Source organism: Panthera onca, chromosome Y (genome assembly GCF_046562875.1).
Source record: "Panthera onca isolate mPanOnc1 chromosome Y, mPanOnc1 haplotype 2, whole genome shotgun sequence".
In the NCBI taxonomy this organism is placed as follows: domain Eukaryota; kingdom Metazoa; phylum Chordata; class Mammalia; order Carnivora; family Felidae; genus Panthera; species Panthera onca.
The window spans coordinates 16,634,809-16,653,361 of record NC_138358.1 but is presented as its reverse complement, the minus strand read 5'-3'; positions in this window follow the sequence as shown (position 1 = coordinate 16,653,361).

The window sequence follows — 18,553 nt, the reverse complement described above, 5'->3', positions numbered from 1 at the left end:
CTTCAGCCAGGAAGTGGTACGGCTGGAATGAGAATTCTCCTAGTGTGATTCTTGGCCTGGTGTTTTCCTGCTGACTCATTGGCCTGGGAGGACTGAGACCTGTTGGAACTTTGTTGCGTTTTGCTGCAGAATCAAACACTAGCTAGGTTTGTCAGGTAGTTATAGAATGGGCTTTTACAGCAAGGTAGAGTTGGGGTCAGGGTTACCTGGCAGGAGGGAGGAAACTGCACAGGCAGGAGAGTGGGACTGACAGAGGCTGTTTTCTTCCATTTTGTTTGGGCAGACCTTAGTGAGGATGTCTAGTCCTGAGTACTGGTGAAGTTTATGTACTGGCCATGGAATTGGGCGGGCACCTTAGAGAGATTCCTGACAGTCTGGGGGAAGTGTGTGTGTGTGTGTGTGTGTGTGTGTGTGTGTGTCAAAGAGAAGGAGAGTGAGAAAGAAAGAGAGAGAGAGAGAGAGAGAGAGAGAGAGAGAGAGAGAGAGAGAGAGAGAAAGATGGAGAGAGAAGTCCCAGTAAGGGAATGTGATATTTATTCGGATTGCCTCTTCAATTCATTTTCAAAGGATTCATATCACAGGGAATGTCTCTTAAAACTAAAAGTATGTACTGAGTTTAATCCTAATAACATTAATAAGAAAATAAGATCTAGAATTTGATGTCCATCAATTTATAAATAAATCTTTCTGGGGCAGAGGGGTCAACATGGTGGAGAAGTATGGGGATCTGTACATCCCATGTCTCTCAAACAAAGTGCTGAAGCCAAAGTATTTTGAACCCCAAAAGTCTGCGAGGAAAACACACTGAATAATCCTGAAGGAAATGAGACAACTTGAGAAATGACAGGTGGCTGATTGTGAACTGGGGTACATAAATTGGGCCAAGTAGGAATGGAGGGAAGAGATCCCCTTCTGCGGAGAGACAAAAGTAAGAGAAAGAGTGGCTCCGGGAGTGTAGGGCTGTATGTGGATAAGAAGAGAACCTCGGACTGGGACTGAAAGGGATCTTATCTCTAACTGTGGGGCTTTCTTGGATCTGGGGCTAGGCTCCATGTTTGCGCACTTGGGGAGGAGAGGAGCCAGCATTGGTTTCAGGGGTAGATCAGGGGCACAGTCCACAGAAGGAGACAGTAGCCCCTCCCTGGAGGGCTGTGCAATAGAACAAAGCCTGCCTGCATCCAACACCCTCCGGATCAGTGGCTGGGTCTAGGGCGGAGTCTGCAGTAGGAGAAAGTGGCCCCCTCCCTGGGGGCGTCGCTGTGGGACAAAACAATGCCTGCCTGCGTCCACCATGCCCAAGCTCAGCAGTGAGGTCAGCAGCGCAGTCCACGGCAGGAAAAGGCGGGGCTCCCTGAAGCACAGCAGCACAAAGATAGCCAGGAAGACATTTGTAGCAGCACAGAGAGGCACTTCCCCAGTGCCAGAGCACACGGAACGGGTCTGCGAATCCTAGACAAGCGCTATGCCAAAGGAGTCAGTGGAGCAAGAAGGACCACCCTGCGTGTGCCCTGGGCACAATGAGGACAACTGGAACGGAGTACACCAGGTCATGGAGACGAGGCTGGACATCACCATTTCCCCACCACCATCACCACCACCACCACCACCAAGGCGGGGCCTCAGGGATCAGTCCGAGGGTCCATAGCGGAGGTGGGACCAGCCTACCCCAAACCACGCCCCTCTGTGCTGGGTACCTGCTTATCTGATGGAGCAGGGTAGGCGCTGTGGAACCAGGCAGGTCCATCATCCAGACCAGTGATGCTGCATAGACTGGATTAATTCCGGGACAACTCTTGTTATTTAGACATATTCTCCCTTCCGATCTCTTCCCTCTTTTAGGTTGATAACTCTGCTTATTGGTTTGCTTAAGCAGACACCTATAATCCATTCCCTTGATACATTTCCTACCTATATTTCTATACTTTCCTTTCTCTCTCTCTGGAATAATCAAGCCATCTAGTTTCTCTGCCTGGGTAAACTTATCTTCCTTTTGTTCCCACACCTCCTTCCTTATTTTCCTTTCTCTCTCTCTCTGCATTAAGCCATTTAGCCTCCCAGTCTGGTCAATATATATATTTTTTCCTTTTCCCCACTCCTGTCATTTCCCTCTTTATATGTGTTCTTCCAACAGCAACACCTCTACCGTGTTCTTTACTTGTAGCTGGTGTTTCTGGTTTGTTTGTTTTATTTCGTTTTTGATTTCAGACTGTTTTTCTGTGTGTGTGAGCGTGTGTGTGTCCATTTATTTCTTTTAGTTGCACGTTTCCTTCCATGTCTCTGTTTCCTGTGTGTTGGTTTGTTTGTTTTCCTTTCCAGGGCTACCTCAAGGGACAAATAAAAGCACACCTTGTGGAGGGTCAAAAACATCATGACGAGGGGCGCCTGGGTGGCGCAGTCGGTTAAGCGTCTGACTTCAGCCAGGTCACGATCTCGCGGTCCGTGAGTTCGAGCCCCGCGTCAGGCTCTGGGCTGATGGCTCGGAGCCTGGAGCCTGTTTCCGATTCTGTGTCTCCCTCTCTCTCTGCCCCTCCCCCGTTCATGCTCTGTCTCTCTCTGTCCCAAAAATTAAAAAAAAAAAAAAAAAAAAAAACACGAAAAAAAAAAAAAAAAACATCATGACGAGTAGAGAACTAAAGAGCCAATGCCACAACAACAGAGAGCCAGTAACACTCTCCAAGAAACACTACCTGCAGGGCTAGAACCTGCACAGGGTGTGACCCCCATTTCATATAGCAATTCTTGCAGGTGAAGAGCAAATAACAAGCTTTTGAACCTCATAAGAGAGAAAACTAGCCAAAATAATGAAACAGAAGCATTCCCCTCAAAAGAAGTTCCGGGAAGAAGTGGACAGCTAACGACTTGATCAAAACAGATATAAGCTACATATCAGAATTTAGCATAACAGTCAAAGGATGAATCGTTGGGATTGGCAAAGGCATAGAAGACAGCATGGAATCCATTATTGCAGAGATCAAGGAAATAAAAAGTAGTCATGATGAATTCAAATGGTATAAATGAGGTGCAATTTAAAATGGAGGCAGCCACAGCGCGGATTGAAGAGACAGAGGGGAGACTAAATGAATTAGAAGATAAAAACATGGGGGAAAGTAGGTGAGAGAAAGATAGAGAAAATATTGAGGATCGAGAGGGGAGAATTAGAGAACTAAGTGATACAATCAAATGGAACAATATCCATAGCACAGGATTTCCAGAAGAGAGGAAAAAAGGGTGTGAAGATGACCTTGAACAAATCATAGCTGAGAACTTCCACAATCTGGGGAAGGAAACTGGCATTGACACCAAATGGGCACAGAGAACTCCCTTCAGATGTAACTTGAGTTGATCTTCTGCACAACATATAATAGTGAAACTGGCAAAATACAAGCATGAAGAGAGAATTCTGAAAGCAGCTAGGGATGAGTGGATGTTAACGTACAAAGGTAGAAGTATTGGGATTGGAGCAGACCCATCTACTGAAATCAGACAAGCCATAAAGGAATAGGGGACTCTTCAATGTGATGAATAGGAAAAATATGCAACCAAGAATCCTTTATCCAGCCAGCCTGCCATTCAGAATCGAAGGAGAGGTAAAGGTCTTCCCAAACAAACCAAAACTGAAGGAATTCATCACCGCTAAACCATCCCTGCAAGAGATCCTAAGAGGGATTCTATGAGGGAAATGTCGCAAGTATCACAAAGCGCCACAGACACCAGTACAAGCATGAAAAGTACAGACATCACAGTGCCTCGGAACCATAGCTCTCCATAATAACACTGCATGGAAGTGGAATAAATGCTCCAACCAAAAGACATAGGGTATCAGAATGGATAATAGAAAACAAGACCCATCTATTTTCTGTCTTACAAGAGACTCCTTTCGACCTGAGGACACCTTACTATTGAAAGTGGGGGGATGGAGAGCTACGTTTCATGCTACTGGGAGTCAAGAGGAAGCTGTATTGGTGATACTTATATCAGACAAACTTTACCTTAAATTAAAGTGTGTAGCAAGAGATGTTTAAGGGCATTATTAAATAATTACAGTTTCTGTCCTTCAGGAGGAGCTAACAATTATAATGAGTATGCAGTGAATTCGGAAGCACACAAAGGTTTAAAACATTTAATCACAAACATTAACCATGTCATTGATAAGAATGTGGTAATTGCAGGGGGCTTTAATACTCAACTTACAACAATGGACAGAAAATCTAGACAGAATCAGGAAAGAAACAATGGTCCTGAATGATACATTGGACCAGAAGGACGTGACAGGTATTTTAGAACTCTACATCCCAAAGCAGCAGAGCATACTTGCTTCTGAAGTGCACGTGGAACATTCTCCAAGAGAGACCACATACTGGGTCACAAAAAGCCTTCAGTAAATATAACAGAATTGAGATGACACCATGCGCACTTTCAGATCACAATGTTTTGAACTTGGAATAAACTACAGGAAAAAGTCTGCTAAACGTCTAAAAGCATACAGGTTAAAAAACATCTTACTAAAGAACGAATCAGTCAACCAGACAGAGAAGAAATTAAAAGACATAAGGAAACAAATAAAAATGAAAATACAACAATCAAAACTTTTTGAAAAAAAATTTACTTAAAAAGATGGTAAAAGGGTTACTGAAACTGAGTTTTGCATACTTGAGACAGCATGTAATGCACTAAGGAGTCAGAGTGCTTGGGGTAACGGCCATTTCCATAACTTTCTTAGTTCTGTGACCTTGAGCAATTATAACATCTCCTTCAGCCTCGATTCCTTCTTCTGTACACAGGGTCAATTGAGATGCTTTATCAGGTAACGTGCTTGCCACAGGGAAGTGATTGGTAGCTGTAACTTCATTGCTTTTGGCCCTGGTATTCCCAGGACTCCTGCCAGGGAGCCTGGAGGACTGCGTGCTGGCCTGAATCTGCAGCATTTTCAGGCAAATTGTTCACTTTGTGATTAAATCTTCCCATTTCACTGAGCCCTCAATTCACCCCATGTGTTCTGGCATCTGCCGCCCTGCGTGAGTTCTCTCCTCCTTTTTAACACCTTTACTTGGTTTTGTGTGATACAGTGATCACACCACCTGAGCATCAGTTATTAGCAATAAGCGTGACTCCTCTGAGTAGCTATGGTATTCTGATTATTCCCACATAAAGCTAGTTTCTGCAGCTCTGATTATCTGCTAAATTACACCAATGCATATTTTAGAAGATTCTTTTGTTGTTGTTGTTGTTGCTGCTACTGCTGTTGTTGTTGTTGCTGCTGTTGTTGTTGTTGTTTTTGTTGTTTAGAAATCATTTGCTTCAGGTTCATCTAGTCTATCCAGTAACACCTGCATTAACATTGAGATAAACCTTGGTTTTACCTGTTTTCACTTTTTAACGCCAGTGGATTTTGTTTTTGGTTTTCTTTTTCAGGCTCCCTTTGGGAAGTTCTATTTCTTCCATCTTCTCGCTCATGTTTCCTAAATAGACAACGGATTGTTTGCTAGTTGCTGTCTCTGGGACGTTGTTGCTGTTTGCCAGGTGTTAGTATTGGCATGCCAGGCCTGGGGTGTTCATTCTTTCGTGGATTTTTGTTCCAGGTCTTCATGACAAAGGCAACAGAATGAAGAAGGTACTGAGTTGAAGCAGTTAGAAATTCACTTCAACTAGGACTGCCAGAGGAAGTGGGCACTGAATTTAGAGGGGGAGACACAGAAATGAACCACAAGTGTGCAAAATGAGTTGGGTATAAGAGAAAAAAAAATAATTCCAGCACGATAGTCAAGTTTTCTTTGCTTTTATTTGAACTATGGGATAATTGTGTAACGTACTACAAACCCTTACGATTTGGGCTGCTTATTTTGATTTTAATGTTTGTTCGTTGGTTGGTTGGTTGGTTGGTTGGTTGGTTGGTTGGTTGCGAGGGTGGGTGGGTGGGTGGGTGGGTGGGTGGTTGTTTGCAGTGTGTGTGAGGAAGGGGAGGGGATGAGAGAGGGGGAATAGAAAATTCCAAGCGGGCTCTGTGCAGAGTGTGACCTGGGGCTTGAAATCACAAATGGCGAAATGATGACCTGAACTGAAACTAAGATTAGGTCACTCAACTAACTGAGCCACTCAGGCTCCCCTTGGCTGCTTATTGTATTTGCACATTGGGTCTTCGTGTTACAAATACCATAGGGAGTGGTGTACATGCATGATCTAAGGAAGGTGCAGCTATTTACATCTGGCTTATTTTTTTTCCTTATAACACTTTATTCAGGAGTAATATTTCATAAGTTTATTAGAAAGACAGAGTGAAGATTGTAATTGGGAGGAAATCAGGTAAGGAGTCATTGCAGTTGACCAGGAGAGGTGAACATGACAGGAATTAGTGTGGACGCAGGAAATGGAGACAAGAGGACAGATGTGGTATTTTTTTGAAAATGCTTTTTGTTGTATAATTAACATTATGTAAAATAACTCTTTTGGTGCATAGTGTTTTGAGTTTTAAAGATTGTATATACTCATGTAAATGTCACCCCAGTGATAATACAGAAGAGTTCTGTTCCTGGGGCACATAGGTGGCTTAGTCACTTAAGCATCCCACTCTTGATTTCGGCTAAGGTCATGATCTCACTGTTCTTGAGTTTGAGCTCCTGCTCACGAACTTCCCGAAGCCTACTTGGGATTATCCCTCTCTACCTCTTTTTCTGTGCCTCCCCCACTCTCACTCTCTGTCTCCCCCCCAAAAAAAAATTAGACAGAAAGAGAACAATTCCATCAGCTCCCAGAATTCCCTCATGTTGAATCACTCTCACCCCACCCCTGAGGCCTGGCAACCATCTATCTCCAACTTTAATAGCATATAAATGGATCCTTATTGTAGGTAACTTTATGAGACTGGTTTCTTTCATTCAACATCATGCCTTTACAATACATCTGTTTCTTAGTGTTTCCCTGTACGGATATACCAGCTTTTGTTTAACCATTCATTTCCTGAAGGAAATTTGTGTTTTTCCATTTTTGTCAGTTATGATTAGAGTTGCTGTAAACATTTGTGTGCATGTTTTTTTTGTTTTTGTTTTATAAACATAAGTTTTCAGTTCTCTAGAGCAAATGTCTAGGAGTCAGATTTATGGGTCACATGCAAGTATTAGGTATTGTCTTTAAAAAATAGATATATTTCATGGGCTCCTGGTTGGCTCAGTAGATTGAGTAGCTGACTTCAGCTCGGGTCATGATCTCACGGTTTGTGAGTTCAAGCCCCATGTTTGGCTCTATGCTGACAACTCGGAACCTGGAGCCTGCTTTGGATTCTGTATCTCCTCTCTCTCTGCCCCTCCCTGCTCACACTCTGTCTCTCTTTATCCCTCAAAAATAAGTATAGATTGAAAAAAACATTTTCAATATGTGTATAGCAGTATCTCAGGGCAGTTTTAATGTGTTTCCCTGAAGCCTAGTGTTGTGGAGCATCGTTTTGTGCACTTCAATATATGATATTCTGGACACAAGACCTTTTCTGGCGCCATGCGGGGGACACGGATTAATGCTGTGGGCATGAATGAATGCATGGGCGAGGCGGTGAGGAAATCAGTAAATCGCCTGTGGTGTTCATTTCAGTGAAATCCACCCTGGAAAAATGAAGGCGATGGTAACAACAGCCAAAGAAGAGCCGCAAAGGCATGCAAGTTACTACGGGCTAAGCACCATTTTCAGGGCTTTCCACTCGGTAACTCATTTAAGCCTGGTCAGCGCCCTATGCGCCAAGCACTAGCAATATCACATTCTGAAGACGGAAACAGCGAGGCATAGAGAGGCTGCGTCACAAGCCCAAGGTCACAGAGCTGGGGAATAGCAGTACAGGATTGAGAATCCCGGGGCGTCCCCCACCCGAAGGCTGCGCTCTAACCCTGTTCCGTATTTCCTCTCTATTAACGTGATATGGGGGCACCCGGGTGGCTCAGTGGGTTGAGCGTCCGACTTCAGCTCGGTCATGATCTCACGGTTCGTGAGTTTCAGCCCCGCGTGGGCTCTGTGCCACAGCTCGGCGCCTGGCGTCTGCTTCCGAATCTGTGTCTCCCTCTCTCTCTGACCCATCCTCACTCACGCTCTGTCTCTCTTTGTCTTAAAAATAAATAAAAACATTAAAAACCAGTAAAGTGATATGGCATTATTTGCTGTACCTAAACAAGCCTGGGTTCTGCACAAACACGGATTGATTTGTTTACTTGAGTCGTGAGGTCTCCTCTTGGTGGTTTATCACAATGAGCTAGGAAGTGTCTGAAGCAGAGCGAGTGTATGTTCCCTCAGCCACCTCTGAAAACTCACTCGGGAAAGCAAAACCGAAGTGTACAGATGGGCAAGCGGGGTTCAGTCTGCTAAAACTCGGTGTGCGGGCGTCTGCATATCCCTGCGTAACATGACGAATGCATTTCCCATGGAGGGTACCGCCTGGATTCGGAAGCCTTGTTTGGAGCACGTAACAAGCTGGGTCAAGAAGAGAAACAGCTTCCAGGGCAAGATATGCCGTGGCCTCCGGGCCCTCCGGGCCCTCGGCAGCAGTTGCTATCGAAATGTCTGGGCACATGTTCTGGTGAGCACGATGGGAGTGAGATTAGTCACGATCTTTACTACTGGTTTAGGGCTCCAGTCAAAACCGTGTCTCCATAGAAAGGAAACCAACCATCTCCATAAAAGTTAATCCATGATTAAGGGGGTGGAAAAAGCCAGTATATTTATAGTGACACGAGAATCAGGAATGGAAATTAGAGGCCTTCTGTATTTTGCTCTTTCTGCTTAAATAATGCAGCAATGGGAGAGTTTTTTTTGTGGGAATGTGTAATTTAATATCATTGAGTGAGGGGATTGGAACGCTTCACCCGCTCTACTATTGAATGACACACTCTCAGCCCAGCAGCGGACTTGTGTCAGGGCCGAGCTGAGATCTCCCCGGGAGCCCAGTGGGGAAAGGGAGGCACAGTAAAGGTTGGGCACAAAGGGCAGGAATGAGGACTGTTTTGTAAATCCGAGCCTGAGGCACGGGCCGGGCGGCATGAGTGCGGAATGTTTTCTGGCTGAGGGCAGGGGTGAGACGCACCTGTGTAGACAGTCCTTCCACATTTCGGGGTCCCTCCTCGGCGGTCAGCATGGGGCCAACCCTTTGCTGACACTGTCCGGCCCCACAGCCGGGGTTTGAATCTCATACTGGAAGACTTTTCATTTTGGGTAGAGGATTCCCAGCCCCATCACATCTCCCCAAACCCTGTGAGTTTCCTATCGTTGCTCCTGCACAAATTTCTGTAAACATCGCACTTTGGAACACCACTCATAGTTGCCACACGCCTCAGCGTCGGGGTCCAGGCAGGCCCTTCCTGTGGTCAGGGTTTCCTACGGCTGCAGCCAAGGAGCAGCTGGACCGCCCAGCTCCTATGGAGCCCAGCTCCAAAATGTGTTCACTTGCTTGTGGCCCCTGCTCCTGGCAGATGGCCCTCCCTGTGGACCATTCACAGCCTGGCTGTTTGCTTCTTCAGAGCCAGCACAAGCATTTTGTTCTACTGGCAGTCTCTGATGTCAGAGAAGGATGAGATGCTCTTATAAAGGACTTTCCATCCCTCGGTTAGATCAGGCCCACCCAGGTCGAACTCGATTTAATTATAGCCAGCGAAATAGGGACCTTAACTGCACCCAACATCCCTTCACCGTTGTCATATGATATGATGTGCTCATGACAGTGACTCCTCATCCCCTTTGCCCTATTCTGCTGGTCAGAAGCAAGTCTCTGGTCTGCCTGCTCTGGAGGGGAGGGGATTTGTACAAGGGTGTGACTCATCACAGGTCACCTTCGGGGAGGTAGGTCTGCCACACCCTCTCAGCCCCGGCTCCAAATCCTTTCAGGGCACAGCGATTGGAGGAGGACTGGAAAGTTAGAAGTGTGTGTGTTTTGTTCAGCTCTGGGATTCCCAGCACCCAGGCCCGGGGGCCCCAGATGGTCCATAAGCCTCCTTCCACTTTGCTTCCCTGCTTAGGTGCTCCAAGGAGGCAGGGGCTACATGTCCCATTGAGGGTGCCCTGGACCTCTCCCCCCACCCATTCATCCATCCGTCCGGGTGTCATGGCTGACTGTGTGCCTACAGTGTCTCCGTCCCTACCCTGGCCCGGAACACCACACTGGAACCCAAGTTGCTTATAGTTCAGTGCATGTGGTGGTGAGGGGGGACCGAGCCTGTCTTAGTTTCTGTGGGCATTACCCATGTCTCCTGGCCTGGCTCACAGAAAAGAGCAGTCTATTGGTTGTCATAGCTCGGAAGTTAAGGGATGGCCTGTCTTCAGGCACAGCTGGGTCCAGGGCTCTCAGTTGTGAAAAATACGCAATCAATAAAGTTCTTTTCTGTCCCGTTCTGCTCTTCTGGCAGGTAGACTGAGCCTCCTTGGCTGTGGGCTCTTAGCAAACACCACACAGCATCTACAATCTCCCCTGCCAGCTTGTGACATCCTCATGCACAGACTAAGTTCACACACTCCTCAGCAGGGGACGGTGATTCATATCACCCCCCCCCCTTGTCCCCTCGTTTCAGCCAAGGCCTCGCTTTGTACCCTATCACTTGCTGCCCTCCACTTGAAGGTGCCAAGTCAGTTTTAGGGACAGAACACCAATTCAATGCATTAGCTCTAAGACCAGAAACACAAGCTACAGGCATGGCTGGATCCAGGAGCTCTCATGATATCACTGGGGTTCTAGCTCTCTCTGTGTCTTTGCGCCGTTTCCATCTCCTTCTCCAGATAGGCTGTCTCTCCGTGGAAAGGAAAGATGGCTGTGAGGGACGATGGCCCTGAGGCACCAGGACCAGGGCAGGGCAAATTTGCACAGATTCAAGGAGATGCTCACTCTCAGGGTCATGCCTGAGAGCTACATCCCCCCTTACACTTTGTGTCCCGGCTACCCCCCTCCCTCAAGCTAGAGCCAGCCCTGTGGACACTTCAGCAGTGGGGCAGAAAGAACTCTTGGTTCAAGCAGTTTCCATAGATGTTAAGGGAACTCTGGTAACAAGTTTGACTGGCCCTGCTTGGGCACACGATCCCACTTGCAGTACCGCTGAGCAGACAGGACCCCTGGGCTCCCGGGAGCCAGGTCTTCTGCATCACAGTCCCTTGGGAACCACAAGTACCGGAGGGTCAGCTCCCAAAGCACAAGCTGGATGGGCAAATGTAACACATGGTCTCTGGGGTTCCACCCGAACCCGCGAGCACCTGAGTGTACCCTATCTTTTATTACCTGGTACTGCTGCGTGCTTACAGATCTCAGCCCTTCAGTCAAACTCGGAATCCGTGAGGATGAGGGCCATGCCTTACGCCCCCACAGCGCTGAACAGTGAGCCTCGTGCCTCCAGGTGCCCACGGAATCTTCCTACTATGACTTGATTCTGCACTTGGGCTGCCTAGGAAGTAGACTCTTAGGCTGCCTGGTGGGAAAGCTTGACGGCTCCCCTGACTGGCTAGACTAATCCACATCAGGATTGGGATGATGCTATTTCCACGGATGGCCTCTTATGGGTCACATGTGCATGCGAAACGCGGCCTCCTCGTGGAGCTGCGAGAACCTGAATCTCTCTCTCTCTCTCTCTCTCTCTCTCTCTCTCTCTCTCTCTCTCTCTCTCTCTCTCTCTCTGTGATCCCTTCTTCAGAGAGCTCGGCCCGGTGGGGGAAATGCTGGATTCTACCTTTGTGCTTTGGGAACACCAAAACTGGGCCTCATACATCCTGAAGACCCCTGCTTCTTCTAACCAATGGGAAAACTGGGTGAATGGCAGCGTGGCAGGCCTCTGGGCCTCCACTCCAGAGCGCTTGGATCAATGAGGAAATATCACTGCCTGCCTTTGCTCTCACTGAGCAGCTTGGGGTCTCGGCTGGGTCCCAGGGAAGGCTCTCCTTCCTAAGGACACCAGGGTCGCAGTATAACAAAGGACGGGTCTTGTCGGTGGGAAGCAAGGCCAGAAGACAGCATGGTGGGGAGCTTGGCAGATGCGTCCGAGCTCTGCCTTTTACGTGTCGGGTCGGAGAAGCTTCTTTGAGAAAAGACTGGAGTCAGAAAGAGTAGAGGTCTCCTCCCAGGTACCAAAGGGTATGAGCTCCCAGCGGGCAGGGATCCCTGCGACATGCAGACAGGCCTACTGAGGCCCTACTGTCAAAACGCCCAACGGCTGAGAAACAGTGCTCTTCTGACGGCTCCTCAGAATAAGTGGGATGATGCCCAGACTGGGTGGGCCTGGTTCCCACATTGGCAGTAGCGGAGTCAGACAGGCACCGTGTACAACTGAGGGGCTTGTTACAGGAAACAGGGAGCATCGAAAAGCAAGGGGGAGTCCAAAGCCGACAGAGGTGGCTCCATGGCTGACAGATTTCCTACCCTGCGTCCTAAGGGAAGGATGGACAGAGGCTGTCTGGCGGTCGATACCTGAGGCTTTTGTTTCTGTCTCAAAATCTCAGCTCAAATGCACCCTCTCTCTTTTCAATTGTTTTAAAGGTGAACAAAGTTTTCATTTGCTCTAACTTTCTCGTTGATGGTCTCTGCACACGCTGGAGCATCTCTTCTGTAGGACAAGGCCTCCCCAAAGTGTGTTTGCTGCCACATAGTCCCAAGTGGTGTCTTAGATGTTTTGTTTGTCTGTTTTTTCACCAACGGGGTGCCTTGTCTAAAAGGTCCAGGAAAAGAGGGTTAAATGAAGTAAAACCAGGGTTTGGAAATAAGAGGTTGGCAAAAATAATAAGAAGCGTGCTGGCAGGAGAATTAGAAGTAGCCGTGGTTCAGACGTGTGATAGTGAGGAGGACACCTCAACATTCCACCGTCCTCCTCGGTCACCGACTTCTATCCCAAACTTGCATCGTTTACCAGTCAAAACAAGCTTTTGCCAACAGCCCCACTAACTCAATCACATCTGAGAATCAAGTCCTGTCTGGCCGGCAAGAAAGACACCAGGGTCAGCCTCTCCTTGGCTCCTGGGCTGTGGGTGTGCGGGGCACAGGAGACTCGGGCGTTTTCCCTTTTCTTCTTATCACAGCTTTCTGTCCAGGAGATGCTCTAGAAATGGAGCCCTTTTTGTGTCCATGCCTCCAGGTGGAGAGGCGTGCTAGGTGCAACTCGTGATTGGATAGATGAGCATTTTGGAGCCACTGAATATTTGATTTCTCTTTTTGGGGATGACACTTTAAAGTTCAGATGATGTTCTGAGTACCTGCCCTCAAGCTCACCCTGACACCCGTGGTCCTTCTGCATGTGGAGTGGTCCTGGAGCATCGATCTTTCCTAATGCTCTCCCTCTTCCGCTCCCTCCCTCCTCCCCCGCTTCCTCTGTCCTTCTGCCTTTCTTCTCCTCCTCTCCATTTCTTTTTCTTTCTCTCTTACTACCCTAGCCAAAAATGGCCGGACTAAGGCACTCATTGCCAAAACAAGGATGGATGGACCCTCTGAGCCGGCCAGCAAGCACTGGGTGGAAGAGTGCAAGAGCGCTGGCCGGTGGACGCCTCCCACACGAGACAGACACCCACAGGCCAATCCAGTCCTGTATCTGAAGAAGAAGAAAGCTAGTTTGTGGAGGCCCAACATGTCACCCAAAGTGCCTCATACTTTCTACATAACAGGATTCTCAACTTCATAAAAGTGGCATTTGAAGCCGCCAACAAAATTAAAAACACCAGCTCTAAAACCGAGAACGATCGTGACTCACTGTGCCACAGTGGAGTGGATCTGGAGAAAAAAACAGGAAGTAGAATGGAATTATCTCGGTGTTTTGTGCCATCCACCTTCTTCATGGAATGTGGTTATCCTGGGAAGCAGTATGCGGTCCCAACGGTGCCCTTACCATCTCCGCGAGCCAGCGCGACCTCCCCCCAGGTGAATTACGTGGACAGGACACGGCAGCCCCTTCCTCCCCTAGCTGTGCATTTGCCCTTGTCCCCCGCACACAACTTCAGATCCCAGCAGATACCAAATGGAATGCCAACAGTCCTCAGAAGCTTGTTTGGCAAAAGCCTAGGACTTTTATTCATATTGTCAAAACCCAAATAAGCCAATGTATCAAGTTGTGTCTCCACAGTGTGGCCTAATTACCCGAGAATCATCCCCACCACAAAAAATAATAGCTTGAAAAAGCACTTTTCTTAATCACATCAAACCCAGTTGGTAGGATTGCCTTGCTCATTAGAAACCAACAGTTAATAAGAAGAGGTCCCCAGATGATTTAGGGGAGAAAAAGAAATCCTTCACCCGACTTGTGTAAGGTAAAGCTAAGGAAGGCCACTGGAAATCTGGGACCAGGGCTGTGGGAGGAACCATCATTTGTAGTGGCTGCTAAGGACAGTCAGAGCCGACCCACTGTGGACGGTTCTCCTGTTCTCCCAGCCCCATTAGGAACAAGCAGGAGAATCAACTCTTTCTCCCACACAGTTCTGCTTCTAGCTCCAATATCTGTACACAGGTTTTCTGAGCATTAAATGTAACGGAACTTCACCTAAGACAGGTTTGGGAAATTCATACGAGTGAATGTGTTTTAAAAATATTTCATAATGAGGGAATGTTGGGGCACCTGGGTGGCTCAGTCAGTTGAGCGTCTGACTTCGGCTCAGGTCATGATCTCACAGTTAGTCAGTTCGAGCCCTGCGTCGGGCTCTGTGCTGACAGCTCAGAGCCTGGAGCCTGCTTTGGATTCTGTGTCTCCCTCTCTCTCTGCCCCTCCCCTGCTCATGCTCTCTCTCTGTCTCTCTCTCAAAAATAAATAAACATTAAAAAAATTTAAATAGGAATATTTCATGATGGGGAGATATATATGATATAATGTTAAATTAAAAAGCAGACTGTAGAGACTGCTCATCAATGGCATAAAAAAATACATTCTTACCCCACAATTTCCTCCAAACCTACTGGAAACAAAAAGAAAATTAAAAAAATAATAACAGTAAGAGAAAAACAGCTACATTATCAATGAAAAAGGAAACGGACCAAAACAAAAACATGACACTTAGCTGCCAAATACTTTGAAATCTGGACAGAGGCAGGGAAGACAGAGAAATCTCACAGACTTCCTAAGACGGGGGTCCCCATGAGGGGGGGTGGAAATCATCCACCAAAACCCACCAGCAAAGACAAGACATCCAGGTAAAACTTGAATCCCAGATAAAACACAGAAAAACAAACAACAATGAATCTCTTTTGGTATAAACATGTGCCAGATATTGTCTGGGTCATACTTTCACTAAAAATTGGCTGCTGCTCACTTGATATTCTTGAACTGGTGTCCTGAATTGTACTAAATTGTGTCAGAACAGCAAAAGAAATCCGGCTGACCCATCAGTGAGTTTTGTTTGCTTTGCGCGGTGTTTTCAATTTTCTAACTTACCCTCAATATATGTAAGTAAGGAGATTTCAGTTAAAAATTTAGGTCTCTGTGGGGGCACCTGAGCGGCTCATTCGGTTCAGTGCCCGACTCTTGGTTTTGGCTCAGGTCAACGTCTCACAGTTTGTGAGTTCGAGCCGGAATCAGCCTCTGTGCCGACAATACGGGGTCTGCTTGGGATTCTCTCTCCCTCTCTCTCCCTCCCCAACTCAATCACCTCCCCCCTTAAAACAAATAAAATAAACATTAAAAAAAATTAAAAACATTTAGATTTTTGGTTCCTCCTGACAAATCTGATGATATGCCCACATGGACCCCAATTCCCATCTGGCAAGACTAGGCTGGGGGTTTTCCCTGTCCGCTCTGGATGCTCAGGTTTATTGGTTTGCTCTTATCCCACATAAGCCACTTAATTCACTGATATCACTGCTTAGGTCCTGGAAGCTTTGCTTTGTTTGGTGTTTGTGTTTGTTCATCTTTCCCTAGCACCTGAAGATGCGGGTTGGCGGTACATGTAAGAATGTCCCTTTAGTGACTGGCTAGACAGCCGAGGGTCACCGTGGCCACGGGTTGAACACTTCTAAGTATCCGGCCATTGTTGTGTCTAGGATTGAGCCACCAGACTTAGAGAATCTGCTGGAAGTCAGGAAAAGCAGGATGTGCGGCTCAGGGCCTTACACGGAGCCCTGTTGCTGCCTTGGAAGATGCGATGAGCTGACATGTCTCAGCACAAAGAAGAGAAAGCCAGGAGAGAGAATGGGCAGAATCTCTTAAAAGAACCAGTGTGGCCCCTGGAAACAGTTTCCAGTAGTGCCACAGTCAGCCTTGTGTTTTGTCCTTCTGGTTTGTTTATTTCCTTACCTGAAATTACAAAAAAAAATTTTTTTTTCCATTTTTTGCATGAAAATAGCCTACAATCATCCATTTTTGGCAGAAGGTAATTGTTCTCTCTCTGAGAGAGCACATAATTAGCCCATAAGCTGAAGGAAGATGCAGGATGGTTAACTTCCCTGGGTGAGAGTTCAGGGGCAGGTTTGGTTTTTTTAAGTTTATTTATTTATTTTGAGAGCGGGAGCCAGGATCAGGGATGACGCAGAGAGATGGAGAGACAGAATCCCAAGCAGGATCCGGGCTGGCAGCACAGAGCCCATCGGCTGGGCTCGAACTCATGAAGCCGCGAGATCATGACCCGAGACGAAACCAAGAGTTGAATGATCAACCCACCGAGCCACCCCGGTGCCCCCAGGTGAAAGTTTTTAAAACCTTTCTTTGCATTTTTCTGTATGGCTTGAATTTTATATAATAAGTTGTATCATTTTTACCATAATATTAATGCCATCATTCTTAAGTGAACAGAATAATTTACGACTATCCAAACATATAATGTATATACCCAGAAACACTTAAAAACCGAGTTACCCAAAAATGTTAATAATGGCTGTCTCTGGGTGACAGGATTATGGATCGGTTTTGGTATCGTTTCGCGTTTTTTGGTGAGGGTTCCATACTGTCTGCAATTAGCATGCATTACACTTACATTTAAAACACGAAAATGGTATTTCTTCACAAGAGACTGAGAACTGTTGCCACACTGAGATTCAGGCACAGCCTCTGGGTCTGACCTGGCTGTAAAAGGTGGTGAGCAGGGAAAACTTCTCGGTTCTTTGTTTCCTTTAATGATCATGCTGATGGCTAAGATGCCCAAGTCGCCCTAAGAACCCATTACCGATTCTAAATGGCCCCACATAGATCAATAAATATGTCCTTTTTACGAAATTTCTTCAGCTTTCTTCCAACCTACCCTCATTTTCTTTGGAGAGACCAGAAAGCTTCTGAAGCCGTCCGCCCTCTTGAAGTGAATGTATTCTTTAGTTATTCATTATAATTGCCTTCGGAATGTGCTCACTAATCTTAGTCTCCTAGTTACTTAATGGTCTTGATTGGCTGGAGAACACTTTTATCTGGGTTAATTTACTATTCATAGTACAACGATGGAGTATTCATTTTGCTACCCAGATTACAGCGGTAAATGGAGTTATATATCATCCACAGGAAAGCTACATGGGAGGTTAGTGTTAAAACGCCTTTCAGGCATCTTAAAGTAGAAAACAACATTCCTGCCCAAACTTTGTCACACGCCGCATTTCCTGCCCGAACTTGAAGCTGTCCATGGCCCTTCTGTGAATGCATGTGCTTCTCAACGGCCGGGAAGTACTTGCCCTGACCCCTTAGAGCGGCTCTCTCTGATTCCAGCAGGTGTGGGATCACAGGGAAAGCGTGTCCCGAAGGAGGCAAAGACGGGAGCAGCCAGAACTCCTGGGAATGTCCAGATTTTCTTCAACATATTCCAAATGCCCTTGGAATTTCCTGCAACCCTTGCTCAGAACCTGACCCCCTGACTATCAGGCTGTCCAGAGTCTGGACCCCCATCCCAGTCCAAAATCTCTTTCCTACCTTCCTGACTTCTGATGTGTAGGCTCTATCTAGGGATTCCATTCTGCCAGCACTTAAGACCTGTCCTGGTCGTATCTAAATGTCACTTTCCCCCCAAACCCCAAAGGACTTGGCCCTCCTGCCTGTGCTCTGAAATCAGAATCCTCTACCTAAATTTCTTTAGAAGAATGGAGACAGATGGTGTGCATAGTTTGACCGGTTGAAACCGGCTTTCTCCAATCCCCACCGGAACTCCTAATACTTACACTGGAGGCCACACTATGAAATTATAACCCCCTTCTGCCTGTCCGCTATATCAATGTCTGGACCCAGGAACCCTGCCTCCTCCTGGCCCTGGAAGGCTATCTGCTTGATGTTGTGAAGCTAAATAGGAATGGGGAGAGGTCTACTTGCCGAGGTAAACAGAGGCTGGGCATCCAGGAGGGACCTAGACACACTTCTACGGACTGTTCTCCAACACAGAGAGTCAGTCACTCATTCCTGGGGACCTCAGCAAACCGCGAGAGGTACGGCTGATATGGGCTGGGGAGCCAAGAGTAAATGGGAATGGAGCTGAGAGTCTCGCACATCTGAGAAGATGACCCCAGGCCTAAGGTGTCTTCTGTGCAATGGGAACAAACTCTCTTCCAGGACAAGGTGGCAGTGGAGTTGAAAACAGCGTTTGCTTTCCCCAGATATAGGCTCAGCAAACAACCACTTGCATTCCTTATCAGTGCCTAGAAGCCAGAGTTCTCTAGGAGTTAAAGACTGAGCTG